This window comes from Mauremys reevesii, linkage group 9 (assembly GCF_016161935.1).
Source record: "Mauremys reevesii isolate NIE-2019 linkage group 9, ASM1616193v1, whole genome shotgun sequence".
In the NCBI taxonomy this organism is placed as follows: Eukaryota; Metazoa; Chordata; order Testudines; family Geoemydidae; genus Mauremys; species Mauremys reevesii.
The window spans coordinates 57202937-57224230 of NC_052631.1; the positions used below are offsets into that span (position 1 = coordinate 57202937).

The 21294-nt window shown below is 49.1% G+C and overlaps 1 long non-coding RNA gene across 1 annotated transcript in view; it reads left to right on the forward strand.

Annotated features, from left to right (window-relative positions):
• LOC120372549 overlaps positions 1 to 20918 on the forward strand; it is a 43100-nt gene extending 22182 nt beyond the window's left edge. Inside the window, exons 3-4 of the long non-coding RNA XR_005585037.1 lie at positions 17118 to 17184; positions 20802 to 20918. This is a non-coding gene — a long non-coding RNA (uncharacterized LOC120372549). The remainder of the gene's footprint in view (positions 1 to 17117; positions 17185 to 20801) is intronic.
• The last annotated feature ends 376 nt before the right edge of the window (positions 20919 to 21294 follow it).

Below are 21294 nucleotides of genomic sequence, written 5' to 3' on the forward strand. Positions count from 1 at the left end.
TGGTGAAAGAACAGATTAAGGACTATTTAGGAAAGCTGGATATGCACAAATCCGTGGGTCCAAATCTAATGCATCAGAGGGTCTTAGCTGATGCGATTGCAGAGCCATCGGCCATTATATTTGAAAACTCGTGGTGATCGGGGGAGGTCCCGGACCATTGGAAAAAGGCAAATATAGTGACCATCTTTAAAAAAAAAGGAGAACCTGGAGAACTACAGACCAGTCAGCCTCACCTCAGTCCCTGGAAAAATCATGGACCAGGTCCTCAAGGAAACCATTTTGAAGCACTGGAGGAGAGGAAGGTGATCAGGAATGGTCAGCATGGATTCATCAAGGGCAAGTCATGCTTGACCAACCTGATTGCCTTCTGTGATGAAATAATTGGCTCTGTGGATATGAGGAAATGGTGGACGTGATATATCTTGACTTTTGTAAAGCTTTTGATACGGTGTCCCACAGTATTCTTGCCAGCAAGTTAAAAAAGTATGGATTGGATGAATGGACTATAAGGTGGATTGAAAACTGGCTAGATTGCCAGGGTCACTGGGTAGTGATCAATGGCTTGATGTCTAGTTGGCAGCCGGTATCAAGCGGAGTGCCCCAGGGGTCAGTCCTGGGACCTGTTTTGTTCAACATCTTTATTAATGCTCTGGATGATGGGTTAGATTGCACCCTCAGCAAGTTCGTGGATGACACTAAGCTGGGGGGAGAGGTAGATACACTGGAGTGTAGGGATAGGGTCTAAAGTGACCAAGACAAATTGGAGGATTGGTCCAAAACAAATCTGATGAGGTTCAACAAGGACAAGTGCAGAGTCCTGCACTTAGGATGGAAGAATCCCATGCACCGCTACAGACTGGGGACCGACTGGCTAAGCAGCATTTCTGCAGAAAAGGACCTGGGGATTACAATGGACAAGAACCTGGATATGAGTCAGCAGTGTGCCCTTGTTGCCAAGAAGGCTAATGGCGCATTGGGCTGCATTAGTAGGAGCATTGCCAGCAGATCGAGGGAAGTGATTATATCCTTCTATTCAGCACTTATGAGGCCACATCTGGAATATTGCATCCAGTTTTGGTCCCCCAACCACAGAAGGGATGTGGTCAAATTGGAGAAAGTCCAGCGGAGGGCAACAAAAATAACTAAGGGGCTTGGGCACTTGACTTACAAGGAGAGGCTGAGGGAACTGGGCTTGTTTAGTCTGCAAAAGAGAAGAGTGATGGGGGATTTGATAGCAGCCTTCAACTACCTGAATGGGGGTTCCAAAGAGGATGGAGCTTGGCTGTTCTCAGTGGTGGCAGATGACAGAACAAGGGGCAAGGGTCTCAAGCTGCAGTAGGGGAAGTCTAGGTTGAATATTAGGAAACACTATTTTACTAGGAAGGTGGTAAAGCACTGGAATGGGTTACCTGTGGAGGTGGTGGAATCTCCATGCTTAGAAGTTTTTAAGGCCCGGCTTGACAAAGCCCTGGCTGGGATGATTTACTTGGTGGTGTTCCTGCTTTGAGCAGGGGGTTGAACTAGACAGTGCCGATGTAACTACTAGGCAAACGAGGCAGCCGCCTAGGGCGCCAAGATTTTGGAGTGCCAAAAAGCGGTGCCCCCAGATTTTTTTTTACACTCCCTGCACAGGGGCTGGCCATGGCTGGGCCAGGGCAGGGTTTGCCTTGAGGGGCTCGGAGGACACTATGCAGGGAGCGGGTTCCACTCACAGCTCCAGCAGGGTGGCCACGTGTGCGGGGGGAACCCGGGGCTGAATCTGGGCGCTTCCAGCCATTACCTACTTTCTGCTTTTTCCTGGGCTCCAGCTGGTGGGAACCAGGCCCCCCCATGTCCCTCAGTGCCACCCGCAGGCTGAGTCAGCACCTGCGGAGCCCGGTCGTACCTGCTGGCTGGCCCCTCACCTCGAGACCCAGTGGTGGCTGGCGGCTGCAGTCACCATGGAACCCGCCCGACAGGCAGCGCTCCTCTCTCCCCATAGACCCTTCCCCCTGCAACCCACCCCGCAGCTCTCCCCTCTCCACCCAGACCCTGCCCTCGGGCACCCACTCTGCAGCGCTCCCCTCTCCCCACAGAGCCTGCCCTCGGACACATCCCCCGCAGGCAGCGCTCCCCTCTCCACCCAGACCCTGCCCTCAGGCACCCACCCCACAGCATTCCTCTCTCTCCCCAGACCCTGTCCTCGGGCACCCACCCCGCAGTGCTCCCCTGTCCCCCCAGACCCTTCCCCCTGGAACCCATCCCACAGGCAGCACTCCCCTCTCCCCCCAGACCCTTCCCCCTGCAACCTGCCCCGCAGCACTCCCCTCTCCCCCCAGATCCTGCCCTCGGGAACCCGCCCCACAGCTCTCCCCTCTCCTCACAGAGCCTGCCCTTGGGCACCCGCCCCGCAGGCAGCGCTCCCCTCTCCCCCCAGACCCTGCCCTCAGGCACCCACCCCGCAGCATTCCTCTCTCTCCCCAGACCCTGCCCTCGGGAACCCACCCCTCAGCACTCCCCTCTCCACCCACAGAACCTGCCCCATAGCACCTATCTCTATGGGTGTCCTCTGCAACCGTGGGCCCCACCGCCTCCCTCTGCCGCGCCCCACATCACAGCCCGCCTGCATCCCCCCTGCCAGCCCAGAGCCACCTCCTCCCCGAGCCCCCGAGATCTGTGCTCTGATCCCCAAAACAGCTCTTTCCAGATCCATGGGGGGCGGGGCAGGAGGGACTCTAGCCACGTGCAGGAGACCCAGGGCCATTTATTTTCATTAAATATGTAGACTAAATAATGAAATTAATAAATTTTCAAGCCAAATGTGTATTAATTCTAATGAATAATGCCACATTATGCAGTATTCATTTTTGAAAGTTTATAATAAGCGATGCTCCGGGGGGAGGGGAGGCGCGAGGTGGAAGTTTTGCCTAGGGTGCAAAATATCCTTGCACCGGCCCTAGGACTAGATGACTTCCTGAGGTCTCTTCCAACCTTAATGTTCTATGATTCTATGAATGGCATAGTCGTAAATTGGAAAAGGCCGAACAATGTGGCGAAGGCCGTCTTCTCCCAGGAAGCCAGAGTCAGGGGAGTTAGCCAGTATCCCTGTGTTAGATTGAGAGTAGATATGAACTTGGCATTCCCCAACTATTCCAGTATCTATCTACCCATGACATAGGGTATGCATCAAACCAGGAGATTATGTTTACTTTCCAAAAGTCTATGCAGAACCTCATGGATGATAGGACTTCTCCACTCACTATGGGATTCTTCCATGACCCCCAAGACTAGCATTGCCTCAACTTCTTCCTTGATGATCCCCCACATCTTCCAGGCCAACAGCTGGTGATGATCTTGCACCCTCTGTCCTGGACTGGTAGCTATGTGATGGTATGCCATCTTTGTAGATCTGGGGCAGGGTGACAGAAAGGCCGGAAAGGACTGGGTCAGTCGTTGCAGTTTTTACCGTTGTTCCTCATTGAGCTCCTAGCTGATGGCGATGTTGTTGCACCAAGGGGATTCAACATGTCTGGCCCTAATTCAGGATCAGCCATGTAAGCAATTAGCATGCCCTCCTGGGCCCTCCAGGCCTTTAAGGGGTTGATGTGGTACACTCTGGTATTGTGTTGCCATCCGGGTAACTGGACCTCGTAATCTACTGTTCCCAACCTTTGGACCACTTCAAATGGCCCCTGCCATTTGGCTAACAGTTTGAACTCAGGTGCGGGGAATAACAACAAGACACAATCACTGGGTTTGAAAGTCCAAGATGGGTGCCCTGGTTGTATCTGTGCTTCTGGGTCTGTTGGGCTTTCATTCAATTTTCATGGGCAAACTCCCAAGCCTCTTCAGGCATTCTCACAATTGTAATATATATGGAACTAACCTCATGACTTGTGTTCTTCCCAGGTCTCTCGAAGGAAGTCCAGTGTCGCAGGTCATCCTCCACAAATGTATGGAACATTGATTTCATAGAATCCATAGAATATCAGGGATGGAAGGGACCTCAGGAGGTCATCTAGTCCAACCCCCTGCTCAAAGCAGGACCAATCCACAACTAAATCATCCCAGTCAGGGCTTTATCAAACCTCACCTTAAAAACCTCTAAGGATGGAGATTCCCCCACTTCCGTAGATAACCCATTCCAGTGCTTCACCACCCTTCTAGTGAAAAAGTTTTTACTAATATCTAACCTAAACCTCCCCCACTGCTACTTGAGACCATTACTCCTTGTTTTGTCATCTGCTCCCACTTAGAACAGTCTAGATCCATCCTCTTTGGAACCCCCTTTCATGTAGTTGAAAGCAGCTATCAAATCCCCCCTCATTCTTCTCTTCTGCACTAAACAATCCCAGTTCCTTCAGCCTCTCCTCATAAGTCATGTGCTCCAACCTACTAATAATTTTTGTTGCCATCCACTGGACTCTTCACGGTCCCATTAAACCTCTCAACTAAGCCATCGGGTCTGGGGATGGTAGACGGAAGTCTTCAGAGCCTGGATGTTTAGTAGCTGGCACAGCTCTGCCATTAGCGGAGATGAAAAGTTGGCACCTTGCTCTGTTAGTATCTCTCTTGGTTGGTATCCCAACTCGGGCAAACATTTCCAAGAGCTCCTTTGCTATGGCAGTTGCAGTCGTTGAATGCAAGGGGACTGCCTCGGGGTATTGGGTTGCATAGTTTACCACCACCAATATGTAGTGGAGCCCTGAACTGCTTTTCTCTAAGGGCCCAGTTAGGTCCATGCCTATCCTCTCAAATGGCACTCCTACCATTGGGATTGGGATATGGAGTGCCTTGGTTATTCCTTTGGGACCAGCCCATTGGCACTTTGGGCAGGAGGCACAGAAGTCACTCACTTTCTTATGGATACGGGGCCAGAAAAACCTAAGGGCCACCTGGTGTAGGGTTTTCTCTCGCCCAGGTGTCCAGCCCAGGGCACCAAGTGAGCCAACCGCAGCAAGGTCACGCCAGTACTTATGTGGCACCAGCAGTTATTGGATCACTTCTTGGGTTTGTGGGTCCTTGGTCATCCAGTATAGGAGTGCATTATGGATCTTGAAGCAGGGTCCTTGGGGTGTCCGTGAGTTGACATCCCCTTCCTCCTCGATTGGTGTCAATTGCTCCCATGTGCGACTAAGAGTCGGGCCTTCCCTTTGCTCTCTCAGGAAGTCCCGATCAGTCATCAGCCATTCCCGCTTCACTTCCAGTGTCTCCCCTCCCACAGGGTAAGGTCTGGGGCCTTCTGTGGGGCAGGAGGGTCTCTCCTCTCAGCCTTCTTCCTTTTGCCCTAGGAGTCCCCTCTCCCATGGCCTTTGGGTTGTTTCTGCTGGTGGCTGGCACCCCCATTCTTGCATGGCTTCCCCAAATCAGCACCAATCGCGACCTAGGACTGTGGGATATGCCAGTTTTTTGGCCTGGCTGACCTGGCATTTCTCCTCATGACCACCCACTGTTAGCTTTACCTTAGTGGCGGGATACAGTTGTACATAGAATCATAGAATCATAGAATTCAAGATCAGAAGGGACCATTATGATCATCTAGTCTGACCTCCTGCAAGATGCAGGCCACATAAGCCGATCCACCCACTCCTTAGCAAGTGACCCCTGCCCCATGCTTCGGAGGAAGGCGAAAAACCTCCAGGGCCATTGCCAATCTTCCCTGGAGGAAAATTCCTTCCCGACCCCAAATATGGCGGTCAGCTGAACCCCGAGCATGCGGGCAAGACTCTCCAGCCAAACCCTCTGGAAAAGGTTATATCATACCAGGCACTTAATTGACCTATTGACTAAGCCCGTTATCCTATCATACCATCCCCTCCATAAACTTATCTAGCTTAATCTTAAAGTCATGGAGGTCCTTCGCCCCCACTGTTTCCCTCGGTAGACTGTTCCAGTATTGCACTCCCCTGATGGTTATAAACCTTCGTCTAATTTCAAGCCTGAATTTCCTGACTGACAGTTTATATCCGTTCGTCCTCGTGTCCACATTAGCACTGAGCTGAAATAATTCTTTCTCCTTCCCTGTGGATGCACTGGAGATATATAGGGGCCTCTGTCTGATCCACTGACTTCACCAGATCAGCTCATATGAGGGTCTAGCTGCAACCCGAGTCAATAAGACCGGATACTGGGGTGCCATTGACCTGCATAGGGACTATCAGCTTCAGTGAGCCTCTTTGTTGGGCCTGAGAGCCTGCTACCCAGACCTGTCCATAATTGCTGTCCATGAAAGGGTGGTCACGTCTGACATGTCCCTCCTGGCTGTATTCATAAACCTTCAATATGTCTGCCTCAGAGTAGTGTGGCACTGGCCCCAACCCACCAGCTGCGACCTCTTCCCCTTGGGGTCTCAGCCTAGGTCTCCGCATAAATCCTGGGTGGGAGGTTGACCCTCATGCCCCCAGCCTACTCTGAGGTCCTTCTTCCTCTGATTTGGTCTGTCTCTCGCTTGGGTCCCTCCTGGCTTAGGATTTAGAAGTCGGGGTCCCTCTGCAGCCAGCTAACCTTCCATCAAGGACACTGGCTCAGCGAGAGCCCTCAGTCGATGTCAGTGAACCCATTCTTTCCCTTCCAGTGGGAGGATGTGTGTAAACTGTTCCAGATGATAGCCTCTGCCACTTGAGGCCCGGTCAAATTCTCAGGTTCCAATGACCTGCACCGCCCAAGGTCGTGATCCTGGGGAATACCTCTCCCGTCAAAACCACTAACAGAATGGGGCTCTCCCTGGTGTGGTCTAAGATGGCGGCCTTTACTTTGGCATAATTTAGAGCTTCTATAGGGTCTACATTCCAGTAGACCATTTGTGCAGGTCTGGATAAGTATGGGGCCACGAGACTAACCCAGTGCTCTGGAGCCCAGAGGGCCACCATGGCGACCCACTCAAATGTGACCAAGAAGGCCTCTGGGTCATCTCTGGGTCCCATTTTTGCCAACCTCACTAGCAACCCAGTAAGAGCATTCTCCGAACCCTGGCTCATCCCAGCAGGTCTGGGTGGTCCCCTCAGTTGCAGGAGTGCCGTCATCTGCTGAACTAGCCATTTTTGCTGGGATTGGTATTGTGCAGCTAGCTCCCTAATCAGCTGCTGCTGCTGCTCTTGGTGATGGGCCATCTGTTGTTGTTGGGTGGACATTTGCTGTAGCAGCTGGGTTTGTTGTTGTTGTTGATGGGTAGCGTGCTGCTGCTGGCTTTCCAGCATCCATTTTAATGTCTGTATCCGTGGTGTCTGTGGGGCTCTCTCATGTAGCTCTCCTTGGGTTAGTCCTCTTAGCAGGACCCAACTGGTGCCTGCTGTCTCCACCAAGTTTGATGGGGACCCTACATGTCGAGCTGGGGCGCCCCTGTCGGTCTAGTGTGGGGTTGGTTCACCCTGTCGTTAGATTTCCCCATTAAGTGGATGATTTTGGCCAAGTGGGTCTTGGCACCCGACAGGGTCACTTAAACGACTAGTCCATGGTCTTTGGGTGGACAAAACAAACAACCAGTCTGAAGCCCCTCAGTCTCCAGGCTGGGGAGGACAGTAGAACTTGGTGAATTAGCTCCCTGGCCAGGGCAAAATACCAATCAGTCTATGGCCCCTGGATGGAGCAAACATACAGCTATGGGCTTTATTTCCCTCTAGGCTGGGACATAAAGCAGGCAACAGACTCCTCAGCAGGCAGTGGCTTGGCTTCCCCGGCAGTCTCTGCCGTTGGCGAGTCGCCTGGAGTGTAGTCTGTATCTTCGGGCTCTACCGCCAGGAGCATTGCAGGAACCGTCAGTGTACGTCCTTCTTCCTCTCTTGCCCACCCCAACTGAGCTGGGCTGCCTCCTTTTATCTGGCTTCTCCACCTGGACCATGTGCAGCAGGGTAAAGGGGGCATAGCCGCCTGGGCCCACAATTATTGGTCTGCCCCTGGTGGCCCAGTGCGGGGTTGTTACACCCTGTCACACACTGAACCAAAAGAACTACAACTATTAGCTCCACTGACAGAGCATGTGCTCCTCTGTAAGATACAGCCTCTTCAAGCCCCCCTTGGGACTGCAAGTGTCTCTGTAGGGAGTGGAGAAGGTTCTTTGTTGCTTTCTGATTTGTGTAGCCATGCAAGGGTCAGACACAATCAGGGCCGGCTCCAGGCACCAGCTTATCAAGCAGGTGCTTGGGGCGGCAACTCGGGAGTGGGGCGGCACTTTCAGGGATTCGACGGCAATTCGGCGGAGGGTTCCTCACTCCCGCTCGAAGCAAAGGACCTCCCGCTGAATTGCCGCAGATCGCAATTGCGATCGCGGCTTTTTTTTTTTTTTGGCTGCTTGGGGCAGCCAAACCCCTGGAGCCGGCCCTGGACACAATGGCCCATGACAAGCAGAAGCTATGTCCATCCCTGGAGTGATGTTCCACAGTTTCACCATGAAACAGATCCTCTCAAAATAGAATTTTCCCCTTGCTGCTGTTAAATTTCAGTGGCTCACCCAAAAAACCCACAAGTAGGGTGACCAGATGTCCCAATTTTATAGGGACAGTCCTGATTTTTGGGTCTTTTTCTTATATAGTCTCCTATTACCTCCCACCCCCTGTCCCGATTTTTCACACTTGCTGTCTGGTCACCCTACCCACAAGACCGACAGAAAGACTGGAGTATTGACAGGATGTGCTAATTAAACCCAAACAGTTAAACTCCCACAATTCCCTGCCCCCCATTGTAGTTTTCCTTCAGGCCCGGCTTTCCTTAAGCTCTCCTTTTATTCATGGGAAGGTTTCAGACTTGATGAATTAAGACCACTTGGGATAATCACTGTTGATCTAATGAGGGTTTCACTATGGAAGCAGCAAACATGTAAGAGTTTCATATGGAAATGTTTGCTGGGTATTTATTTATTTCCATAAAATGTTAATATGTAGCCAGAGACATGCATTTGCAACATGGGTTGGCACAGCAGGGATATATTTGCTTTTGGCAGCAAGTGTTTCCTTTGGATCGCTCTGAATGCACAGTGTAAGGGTATATAGCATGTATCACTGGTATAGTGCAAGGCGGAGTTTAGACCCCCGCAAGTGCCATGTAGGTATAGATTTTTTTTCTCCATTTGGCATTTTATTACTAAAGATAATTAGTATCAGGTACCACTGAGTCCGCCTGTTCCACCAGGCTGGGCTCCCTTATACTGTCCTGCTGAGACAGTCCCTCAAGCCTCCTCTAGCGTGCACACAGGTAGGGACACACCCAGCTGCAGAAAGACACAACAGACACTGAAATCAGTACTGCATGGGAAGACTTTCAGCTAAGGAATTGCACAGCACTCAAGAGCACTCCTCCTCTGGAGAGTAAACCCAAAATTGTATTGTCTTGTGCTGCACGGAAAACTGTACAGCATAAGCTCATTGAAATTCACCCTGTCCCTCAATGTGGAGAGAGATATGCATGGCCTTTTGCCCTCCCCGCCCCAGTTATGAATTACACAAACTGAGTTTAAAACAAAAACAAGTTTATTAAATACAAGAGGTAGATGTTAAGTGATTATAAGGGATAGCCAACAGATCAGAGCAGATTACCTTAGTAAATAAACAAAAACCACAAACTGAGTTTAATACACTAGATAGGTAGGATATGAATTAGCAAATTTTCACCCTAAGTGATAAACAGGCTGGCAGACTCTTAAGGCACACGTTACCTTGGCTCTCTCAGGTTTTCATACACAGGCTAAAGATTGTAGCCTGGGACCATCACTTCCCACAGTTCAGTCCTCATCCCTCAGGTGTTTCCAGGTGTGTTGTTGCAGAGAGAGTGAGGTCCCATCATGATGTCATTGTCCCCCTTTTACATCTTCTCACTTGCTGGAAAGTTCTTGCTGTCACCTGGGTCTAACAGTTCCCACTGTGTAGTGCTATCTGTGAGAGGTTTCTGTTGTACACAGTTCCTGGGATAATCCTTGTGCTTGTGTGCATTTCCTCAATAAGCCATTAACATTGTTTGGCCTTTCTACTGTTATACCTGAAAGGCCACTTGTGGGTGCTTTCAACCTTACAACATGTTTCAGTAACACATACATAGCCAAACTTCATAACTTCACATATGACAATAACACATACAACCCAACAAGATTTCAATGTCTAGCAGATCAAGACTTTTCGAATGATACCTTACAAGATATACTTTGTACAAAACATATCCTAATTACAAGACAGTGGTGAATATTGGGGTGTCAGGTCATGTGGTGAATATTGCAGTGTCAGGGTGTCACACCCAGGATGGAATCTTAACCTTAATGATGAATAACAGAGGCATGGGTTTGAAGCTCACTTCTTACATCAGGCTAAGAGCGTATATAAAGACCTGCACAATTTGTGGAGCACAAGAAGATGTTTTACTGGTCCTACAGGAACTATGCTGCATGTTCTTCAGTGCCATCTATTGGCACCTTATCTAGTAACTACATATACACAGACCTCTTGTAACAATAAGCATCAAACTTGTGGGTGTTTATCATTGGTGGTGCATATAATAGGTCAGGGGAGGCTACCGGACTCCCAGTTATGGTGTTTGGAGGTGAAGTTTTTGCTTTGTTATGTCCCATGCAGATTCCAGGGCGGCTGAGGAACTGGTATGTGCTATTCAGCTTCCTGGACTCCAGAGAGATTACTGAAGAACCCAGGAAACTGAGTAGCCCCAGAACCTGCATGGAGCATATCAAAAGCATCTCCAAAGAGACACTTTTCCCTGGGGTGGCTTGGATCTGGAGAGGGGAGGGGAAGGGAGGCATGGCTGCAGTTGAGCCGAGGCACCTCCAGGCAGGTGAAGGGTCACTCAGGGCTTTGGCTGGCCCAGGGCTCCTCTGGCTGAGGGCGGGGGGGGGGGGCGCTCTGGGTTGTGGCTGGCCCAGAGTTACTGCGTCCGGGGGTGGAGGAGAGCGCTCGAGGCTTCTCCAGGCGGAGGGGGTGTGGCACCAGCCACGGGTGGGGGGGAAGAGATCTCAGGGCTCTGGACCTGGGGGGAGGCAGAAGGGGCAGAGACAGGGGCCAGCCTTCCCAAAGGGGGACTCCACCTGTGGCCCATGGTGTTTATCCAAACTCTGGGACATTTTGAGCTCTGTCTATCAGGTTATTAACCTCCCTGTCTGACCACACCTACTGTGTCTGTGATCAGATAGTTTGTAATGGAAGGTCTTGAGTGATTGACTGTGTGTGTGTTTGAAAAGTGTGAATTGGGAGTGCTTTGTTCCAGGTGGGCCTTGAGTGGTTGATTGGAGAGAAGGCTTTGAGCTGGGGCAACTGCTTTGAGCCAGCAGCTTTATAAAAAAGCAGCCAGTTGTGAACCAAGTAAGCTGTGAACAGAGAAGCCAACAATAGCGTGTTCACTCTTGCAGCGATATTTGGAGCGGTTCACACTGGGATACTCAGGCAATCATCTAGTCCAACCTCCTGCTCAAAACAGGACCAACACCAACTAAATCATCCCAGCCAGTCCTTTGTCAAGCCGGACCCTAAAAACCTCTAAGGAAGGAGATTCTCCCACCTCCCTAGGTAACCCATTCCAGTGCTTCACCACCCTCCTAGTGAAATAGTTTTTCCAAATATCCAACCCATAGATCTATCCCATTGCAACTTGAGGTCATTGCTCCTTGTTCTGTCATCTGCCACCACTAGGAACAGCCTAATTCCATCCTCTTTGGAACCCCCCTTCAGGTAGTTAAAGGCTGCTATCTAATCCCCCCTCACACTTCCCTTCTGCAGACTAAACAAGTCCAGTTCCCACAGCCTCTCCTCATAAGTCACGTGCCTGAGCCCCCTAAAAAATTTTTTTGCCCTCCACTGGACTCTCTCCAATTTGACCACATCCCTTCTGTAGTGGGGGGATCAAAACTGGACACAATATTCCATATGTGGCCTCACCAGTGCCGAATAGAGGGGAATAATCACTTCCCTCGATCTGCTGGCAATGCTCTTACTAATGCAGCCCAATATGCTGTTAGCCTTCTTGGCAACAAGGGCACGCTGCTGACTCATATCCAGGTTCTTGTCCATTGTAATCCCCAGGTCCTTTTCTGCAGAACTGCCGCTTAGCCAGTCGGTTCCCAGCCTGTAGCAGTGTTTGGGATTCTTCTGTCCTAAGTGCAGGACTCTGCACTTGTCCTTGTTGAACCTCAGATTTCTTTTGGTCCAATCCTCCAATTTGTCTAGGTCACTCTAGACCCTATCTCTAGTCTCCAGTGAATCTACCTTTCCCCCCAGCTAAGTGTCATCCATGAACTTGCTGACAGTGCAATCTATCCCATCATCCAGATCATTAATGAAGACATTGAACAAAACCAGCCACAGGACTGACCCCTGTGACACTCATTTGATACCAGCTGCCAACTAGACATCGAGCCATTGATGGGTGACCCATTGAGCTCAACAATCTAGCCAGCTAACTAGTGACCCATTGAGCTCAACAATCTAGCCAGCTTCCTATCCACCTTATAGTCCATTCAGCCAGTCCATACTTCTTTAATTTGCTGGCAAGAATACTGTCGGAGACCGTATCAAAAGCTTTGCTAAAGTCAAGGTAAGTCAACTTGCCACTCACAGGGCCCTGAGCTCGGACCCAGTAGAGCAGGGAGGTGCTGGATCGCCCTACCTGGCCACCACACTCCCCCCCACCCCCCCACCCCCGCAGGTGGTGGCTCACTCCCCTGAGCGGCTGCCAGGCCAACTGCCCCTACTGAAGAAGGCCATTATACTGACTCTGTCAATTGGGCCACACGGCTCTGAAAGAGGGCAGTTAGACTGACTCTGGCCATTGACTGCGGCAGCTATACAGACTCTAGCCACTAGGCCACACAGCCCAGCTGAACAGGCAGCCCTACCAACTCTGGCAGCTAGGCCACACAGCCCTACAGAAGTGGGTAGTTACACTGACTCTGGCCATTAGGCAACACAGCCCTGAGAGAGGGCAGCCCTACTGACTATTGCCACTAGGCCACATAACCTTGCCAAGCCAGGTGGCCACACTGACTCTGACCACTAGGCCATGCTACCTCAAGATAAGGCATGGTCATAAAGATGCAGCCGCAGGGAAGTAATTACCCTCTCCCTGCCCCAAGAGAGGATGGGGTGTGCTTACCCCACAACACCCCACCAGAGTATTTCTATGTGTAGCTAACTACTAGGAGTAGCGCAAAGTTGTGTATAACCCACACCTCCCCCACACTCCTTAAAGAAGGACCTAGAGGTCACAGACGCTATCTCATAGGTGATGAGCCAGCATGGATAATCTGGCAAAGGGCTTCTGAATGATGCCATCAAGGAGGAATCCAAAGACAAGCCTTGGAAAGTTCAACTGCAGTGTCATTCTCTTGCTAGTTGAGCATGGTGAGGAGCCAGAGAAAAACCCTACAGCCTAGCAGCAGAACTAGAAAAGCCTTTGCCCTGGCATGGATTGGGTATGAGTGGTATAGATGGACATCAGCAATGTACTGGACAGATAGAGATGGACAGGAGCAGAGCTGAAGAGGCTATTGTGCCACAATGGGACTGACAATGTCAGGGAGGGAGGGAGGGAGGGATGGAAGCTGTGCTGAAGGGTCTTCCTCCTGCAATTGGCTGAAATGGCTGACATGATGGATGGACACAAGCCTTGCTGAAGAGGCTTCTCTGGGCTGTGAGATGAGAATATCTGAGATGCATGGACAGAAGCAGTGCTAAGGAGACTTTTGCCTTCAAGTAGGTTTAGAAAGGCTGATATGGATATTGTTACAGAGGGGCAGGAGCTGTGCTGGAGAGGCCTTTTCCTTGCAGAAGGCTGACAATGGATGGATGGCATGAGATGCTGAGCTATTACCAAGCCTATAAGATAAATGTTTTTTCTGCCTGTCGCCACTCCAGATAGTTATTCCCAGAATTCCTGTCTCTCTGAAAATAGCAGAATCAGGAATGACATTTCAGAATCAATACCTTCAGTGTATGTCTACACTGCAGCAAGTCTCAGAGCCAGTGTCAGCTGACTCAGGCTTTGTGCTATGGGGCTAAAAACAACAGTGTAGACATTCCCGCTTGGGCTAGAGCTCAGGATCTGAGACTCTTCCCTTCACTGGGTTTCACAGCATTATCATGCTTGTGAGACCAGGGTCCAGCAATTCTAAACCCAGGTTTACCATGTGTGAGCTTGGAACCACTGAGTCCAAAAGTTCATGTCCCACAGACATGGGTTTACAATGCAGTGTAGACATACTCTGATTGGCTGGCTCTAGGCACAGCAGGCCAGTCAATTGGCTGGTCAACTATTCAGAAGACAGACAGATAGTACCATATGGGACATGAAACACTTGATAATAACATGAGAGGACTTCCTGTTTCTAAAATTAAACTGTCTCTTGATCAAGAAAACTATTTACAGAGCTGCTGCAGCTGTAGCTAGCATTCCAACCATGTGCACACAGAGTGACTTCCTGGTGCCCCTACAAACTCTTCCTTCCTTCAACCAGTGCTCCTCCCACTAAGGTCCTTGCAAATGAATCATAGAATAATCGAAGATTAGGGTTGGAAGAGACCTCTGGAGGTCATCTAGTCCAATGGTGGCAATAGATGGATGGATAGATGGTGATAGATGGATGGATGGATAACTATGCATAGCAACTATAGTTTGCTCTTTTATTTTAAGCTATCAGCAGCTGGAGTGAGAGTTTGATAGTCAGGAACTCAAACAATTTTGCCTTCATAAAGGCTACAGTGGCAGTCAATCAATTAAGCTTTGTAAGATTAAATCTAAATAGGAGTCTACTTAATTTTAATAATTGAATGATTTTAGCTGGTTAAGTATCTGATCAAGTAGTTGGTTGACTTGTGTGTCCATCAACTACTTGGTCAGACATCAAATCAGGAAATAACAGGTATGACATACCAGATGTCATACCAGGAAATACCTCTTCCAGGCTGGCAGTACATCTAGGAAATAACCAAAGTGTTTAATACCAGGGCACATGTGCAAGACTTGTTTTTATCAGTGTGGTGCCACTGGGTGCACATTTGTCATCCTGGCAGGCTCTAGTTCAGACAGAAATTATTTCAAGAAAGTTCTCTGCCCTGTTGGGTAGGAGGACAGTCTAGACGATCACAGTGGTCCCTTCTGGCCTTGGAATCGCTGAATCTATGTATTTAACTAAAGCTCACAAATGCACTGCAGTGGGATCTGCTGCCTCTTTCATTTAGGGAACTGGAGTAAAAGCCTGCTTGGGGATTGAACTCACAACTGTGGGTTTAGCAGGCCAATGCTCAAACCACTGAGCTATCCCTCCCCCGTTCAGCTAGTCCAATCCCCTGTTCAAAGCAGGACCAACACCAACTGAATCATACCAGCCAAGGCTTTGTCAAGCTGGGCCTTAAAAACCTATAAGGATGGAGATTCCACCACCTCCCTAGGTAACCCATTCCAGTGCTTCACCATGCTACTAGTGAAATAGTGTTTCCTAATATCCAACCTAGACCTCCCCAATAATATTTCTGCATTACGATGGAGGGACGGGTTGGTGATGGCAACTCATGCAAGCATACCTGAGCTAGCTTTTGTCTAGCTAGCTTGAGTACCAAGAGCAGTGAAGACCTGGCAGGGTGGGCAAGGATGCCTGGGACCCTGGGTAATTACTGAGGTGCCTAATCCATGCTACTGCAGTAGCATCTTCACTGCTACTGGTAGCATGGCTTTGTCCTCACGTGCGGCAGTCACACCTCCATGTGCAGTGTAGACATGCCCTCAGATAGACAGTGATCAGGGCTCCATTTGTCTTAACTAAACAACAATGCCTGCTGACTCACCACAGAGCTGGGAGCCTCGAAGCACTAGTCCAAAGACCCAAACCTCCATTTCTTTAAGAACGAGCATGAAAAGAAATGAAAGCCAAATGTAATACCACACATGAGTTAGTTATGGGTGGAAGACCTGGATGGTCTTCTGGCTCTGGTTACTGAGGCACAACCTACTTTTCCCGCTGCTCTAGCAGGTGTAGAGATCTGACACTGAAGCTTTCTAGGGTTGCTGTATACACAGAGCTACCAGTCTCTCTGGGATAAGGCCAGAGAGGCTGTCCTGAGTCTTACCTTCATGAAGAGTATTTTGCACATTCTTAAGGACAGGGACAACTTACAAAAGGAGGCTAATCCCTCTTCCCCAGGTGGGTTCTCTTCCCCTTCTCCTCAAAGTACATCAAAGCCTTATGCCATTTCTTTAAAAAATCCATGGGGCCAAATTCCAGGGCTGCCCAGAGGACTCAGGGGGCCTGGGGCAAAGCAATTTTGGGGGGCCCTTCCATGAAAAAAAGTTGCAATACTATAAATACTATATTCTCGTGGGGGCCCCTGCAGGGCCTGGGGCCTGGGGCAAATTGCCCCACTTGCCCTCCCCCCACCCCCCCGTCTGGGCAGCCTTGCCAAATTCTGTGAGTGACTCCACTGAATTTGGCTTATGTGTCAGAATTTCTTCTCAGGCTTTATGGAAAAACAGGAGGGAAAATTGGGGAGGTCAAAATTCAAACATTTGAAATATTTAGTCCAGATCTATAGTTGGGTGAATGGTGTGGTGAGGAAGGCGGATTCTGAAAATTTAGTTGACCATTTTCCCCCTATTTTTTCATCAGAATTCAAAATTTCATTGAAATATGTGGTCAATTTTTTAAAAAATGTTGATCAGCTCTAGGTTTGTTTTTGTTTGTTTTTCTTTCCAGTCATCTGCACAGTAATTCATTCTAGTGCCACAGAAGCACCATCAGGTCCACTCGGCTCTTCCTCCAAGGAGAGTCCTCTATGGTCTATACAAAGAGAATTCCCTTCTCTAGTCAGTCAGCAGAAAGAGAAACTTCTGCTATATTCAACTTCTGAAAGTGAACAGTGCCAAAATTCGCTACAACTAAGGGCATTGAGCATTTGGGGATAGTGAAAGTGGATAGCTCTGAAGGGTTTAGTGAGCTGGCTGAAGCAGAAAGTCAGAAGAGGGCAATGTGATGTACCTGATAAATGTGAATCTGTTGCTGAATCTTCTGTTTCTTGACTGGAGAGAGGAAGAGCAGCCAGAAGGAGAAAGTTCTGTGGTGGAAATGTAATGAATTTTTCACCATTTCTTTTCGGTCCCCCATTTCCCACTTTTTGCCTCCCAATAGATGATGATGATAAAAATCACTATTTGTTTGACTGCAGGTTGTGGGATCTGCAGCTAGACACACAGCTGGACATACAGATAAGCATCCATGAAGTTAGTGTACAGGTGAGTGCTGCAAGCAGGAAGTTCTGCAGAATCTCGGTACTGGCAGGAAATCCCTCCTTTCTTCAGCAAATCCCACGGTGTCTTATACTGTGCATCTGGTAAGAAAACCGGGCTCTGGGGTTTGCCCTACCTGGGCATTCCCTTACTGGCTCTATGGTGCTCTCCCTCTCCTGTAGGGACTCCTCTATGGCCAAACAGCAAGTCAATGATAAGACAAACAGAACTCAAGAATTCTCCGTCCCCTGCACTAACCACTTAGGAATGCCTTCCCTGAGATTAGCAGGGGCATGCTGCAGGTTAGGAATGAGGAACACTGAGCAAGCTGTGGAGTCCTGAGATAGGAATGGCAGAGATGCCCCAGGTCAGAACTCAGTGGCCCTGTGGAGTGGACCAGCCTGAGAGAAATGGGAATGCATTGATAGAGCTGCTTGGAGGGAGCGCTGCAGGTCAGACAAGAGTCACTGGCCAACGTGACATGCATTAGAACCTCTTCTCTCTCCCCCTGGCTGTAAGTCTGACTTGTCCATGAAGTACCAAAAGTTAATGAACTTGCCCAAAATTTACAGAAAATCCCACTGTCAGGCATGGCAGCCAGTTTCCCTTTAGTTCACACAGTGAGCAGCCCTGTCTGTGCGTATTCACCGTACAGCGTGGATGCATTAAAATATTCAGCAAAGCCAGGCTGGGAGCTGAGAGTGCATGTCAAAAAGGTACAAAAGAGCAACACCTACTGCCTTGATGGCAGCACTTGGGGTTAATTTGGGTAACGGATGGAAGTAGGAATTTTGCCAATAGGAGAGGAAGTCAAGAGCATTCCACACCAGAGTTTTCCTGGTCACTATCTTGGGCATTATGTACATGTATTTGTACAGCTATAATGCCTAGGAGGTCCAGTCATGGAGAAGGTCCCCAATATTGGGCAGTTTGACAGGCTGTGGTCTTAGCACACCAGCAGCCAGCTCTGAATTGGCGGAAGAAATTTCATCTTTTTTACTGAACATGGTGGGGGGGTGACAAGCCAATCAAGACTTGAAGACAGATTCTGAGCCTGCAGTCACTGGTGTAAATCAGGAGTCTCTCCATAGAAAGCAATAGGCTCAATTCTAAAGGTGATTCTACATAGCAAGCAATGGTCAAGATTCTCCTGATGGCTTAAATCCTGAGTAGCTGAATCAGAGTCAATATTCTGCATTTATTCCAGTATAACTGAGGCCTAAATCAGGTCCCTGATTTCTGCATTTGATCATAAATCTTGCCTGTTTGAAAGGGGACCTTTTAAAGGTCTTTGATTATGGTCAAAACAACATAATGCCTTGGAACTGCACTTGGAATTTAGTTAGGCTACAGGGTGCACTGGCTTCTTTGCAAAGGGACTGCCTAATTGCCTGCAGTTTAGTAAGAACAGTTTGCAGCTGTTTAGCGCCTTTCTATCTGAAGGACCCCAAAGTGCTTTACACACTTAACAACAAACCAGAGGCTTTCCTGTGCCTTTTAAAGAAGCTGAGCTAGGAGGGAGAGTCCTGGTGCTCAATGCCTGAACTAAGGGCCCTGAAGGCGCCAGGCCTCATTCTGTAAATAGGAAGTAATTGTTGAATTCACTGTGATGCTGCTGTAAGAGAATCAGGCCCCTTATGCACAAGGCTTTCAAAGGCCCCCAGAAGAGTGTGGGGAGAGGCTCCCCAACAGCAGCTTTAAAAAATTGCTGCCAGCTATATTATTTGGCAGTGGGAGAAGCAGTATCATAGTGCCCAAAGACCTCAGTCCGGCTCAGGGACACGTGCTTTGTGATGTTACAGGTACGTACATTGGACCAGCCCCTGCTCGGAGGATTTGACAGCCCAATTAAAGAGAATGTGCCACAAATGGGAAGAGCCCAGTGGGTTTTCCTAAAGTATCCAAGACTTCCAATGAGACTGGTGCCCTTAAAGTCATGGAGGCACTTTGCAGTGCTAAGAATAGGCGGTTGTGGGCAGGGAGAAGGGGTTTGTCTCAATGAGGGATTGCTGCCCCAAACCCTCTGCACTATAGATATGCTGCACCAGTGTCAAAATGCAACTGACTCCGCTTTCATGCCAGGACACGTGGCTGGGGGCATTCACAGTGGTGGAGCTACATCCCTCCTTCAGGCAAGCCCACAGCTTTATGCTTCCAAGGCATTTTAAAAACACACCTGTTGGCAGTTTATCCACAGGGTGCATGGAGAGCCTCAGCCCTGATCCCATCTTCTCTCTGCCCAGATTCACTGCCCTGGGACTGCTAGTTCTGCCTGCATTTCTCCCTGGGGGTCTAGGGCCTGACTCAAAGCCCTGAGAAGTCAGTTAAAAGTGTTCATTGACTTCAATAAGCTTTGACTCAAGTCCTCTGAGAGTTCTGAGGGGTCTCCCTGTGTGCTTGCCCAGTGCTGTGCAGCTGGGCTGGAGTAGCTGGAACTGAGCCACACAGATAGCGGGAACTCACCAGCCTGCACTTGCTAAACTGCATGCTCTGGCCCAGACATGTCACTGCCCAACCATTGAAGTCAATGGAGCGTCTTCTGCACCAAGATCCAACACAGCAGGAATAGGGGAAACTGGCTGGCCCAGAAAACATCGGTGTCTTCACTCCACCTATTAGCTGGGTGAAGACATGTGGTGCCCTAGGCATGCCTGACTCAGGATCCACTGTGACTCCACCCCATGACCCACCACCCCGCTCACTTGTGGGGGGAGGGACTTGATCCTCCAGAGAAGCAGGGTGGGATCCCTTTTACTTCTTGAGAAGCTGCAGGAAAGGTCCACCTCCCCTTGGGAGCAACATCAGTGGCAGCAAAGTCCCCTGTTTTCCCCCAGAGAGACAGAAAGGGGTCTCATTACTTACCCCTGGATGCTGGGGTCAGTAATGGGGGCCCCATCTGATTGAATTTTTGGACTGGGCCCACTGCTCTCTTCTCCTCCTGCTGTTCAGGGAATCAGTTGTCTGATGGGATGGGGTTGACAGAGTGGGGATTTGAGTTCACATCCCATTGATGGCCTGAGGCATCTCCCCCTCTCAGAGCTTTTATTTCAGGCTGTCTGCAGACTCAGGTAGAGGTTGGGTCATGATTTCATGCTTTTCTTTCCAAACATGTGAACTAGAAACTTACTTTAAAAAGAATGAAAGCTGAGATTTTGATAGCCACTGTCATATGACTGCAGTAATTGGGGTCCTCAGGAGGAGATATATATTCCCAGATTTTTAAAGGCTTTTAGGCCATGCTGCACTCAACTTTGCAGCACCTAAATCTCATTTTCAAAATGAATTTAATTCCTAAATCACTTTTGAAATGAAACTTGGGCTCTTAAATCAGTTAGGCATTGCAACACTGAGAACAGCAATACCTAAATGCCTTTAAAAATCTGGGCCAGAGTGCCTTAATCCAGTTTTAAGTATCAGAGGGGTAGCCGTGTTAGTCTGGATCTGTAAAAGCAGCAAAGAATCCTGTGGCACCTTATAGACTAACAGACATTTTGGAGCATGAGCTTTCGTGGGTAAATACCCACTTCGTTGGATGCAATCCAGTTTTAGTTCATGTTTTATGTATCACATGCTGGGTGATAACATGAGAAGACTCCAGGTTTCTACAACTGTCTCTTTATTAGGAGAGCTATTTGCAGAGGTGCTGCAATAGCAGCTAACATTCCAACCACGTGCACACAGACTGACTGCCTGGTGCCTCCTCCAGACTCTTCCCTCCTGCAACCTGGCCTCCTCTCTCCAAGTTCCACACAGGTTGCTACTGCTCTCACCAAAGATGGAAGAGCAGGGACCTGTAGCAAGCTTTAGGGTTTCCTTATTTTTACCAAATCTACTACAGTACATGTAGTAGTTCATTATGAAATATTATAATAAATAATTAACACTGAACTACAGTTGATATTATAAAGCATGTGGTGTAATGAATTATTCTTCCTTTTTTATTGTGTTGGTTCACTCACAACATTCAATAATTTGCAATGGAACACCCAGTCATTAGTGCAAATTAGAAAGGTTCTACTGGTGAGAGATCAGCAAAATGCAGCCACCTCTGGGGTAGAACAAAGCAGCTGTTTAACAGTGCACAGCATTGTTTAGGACAGAATGTGGATGAGAATA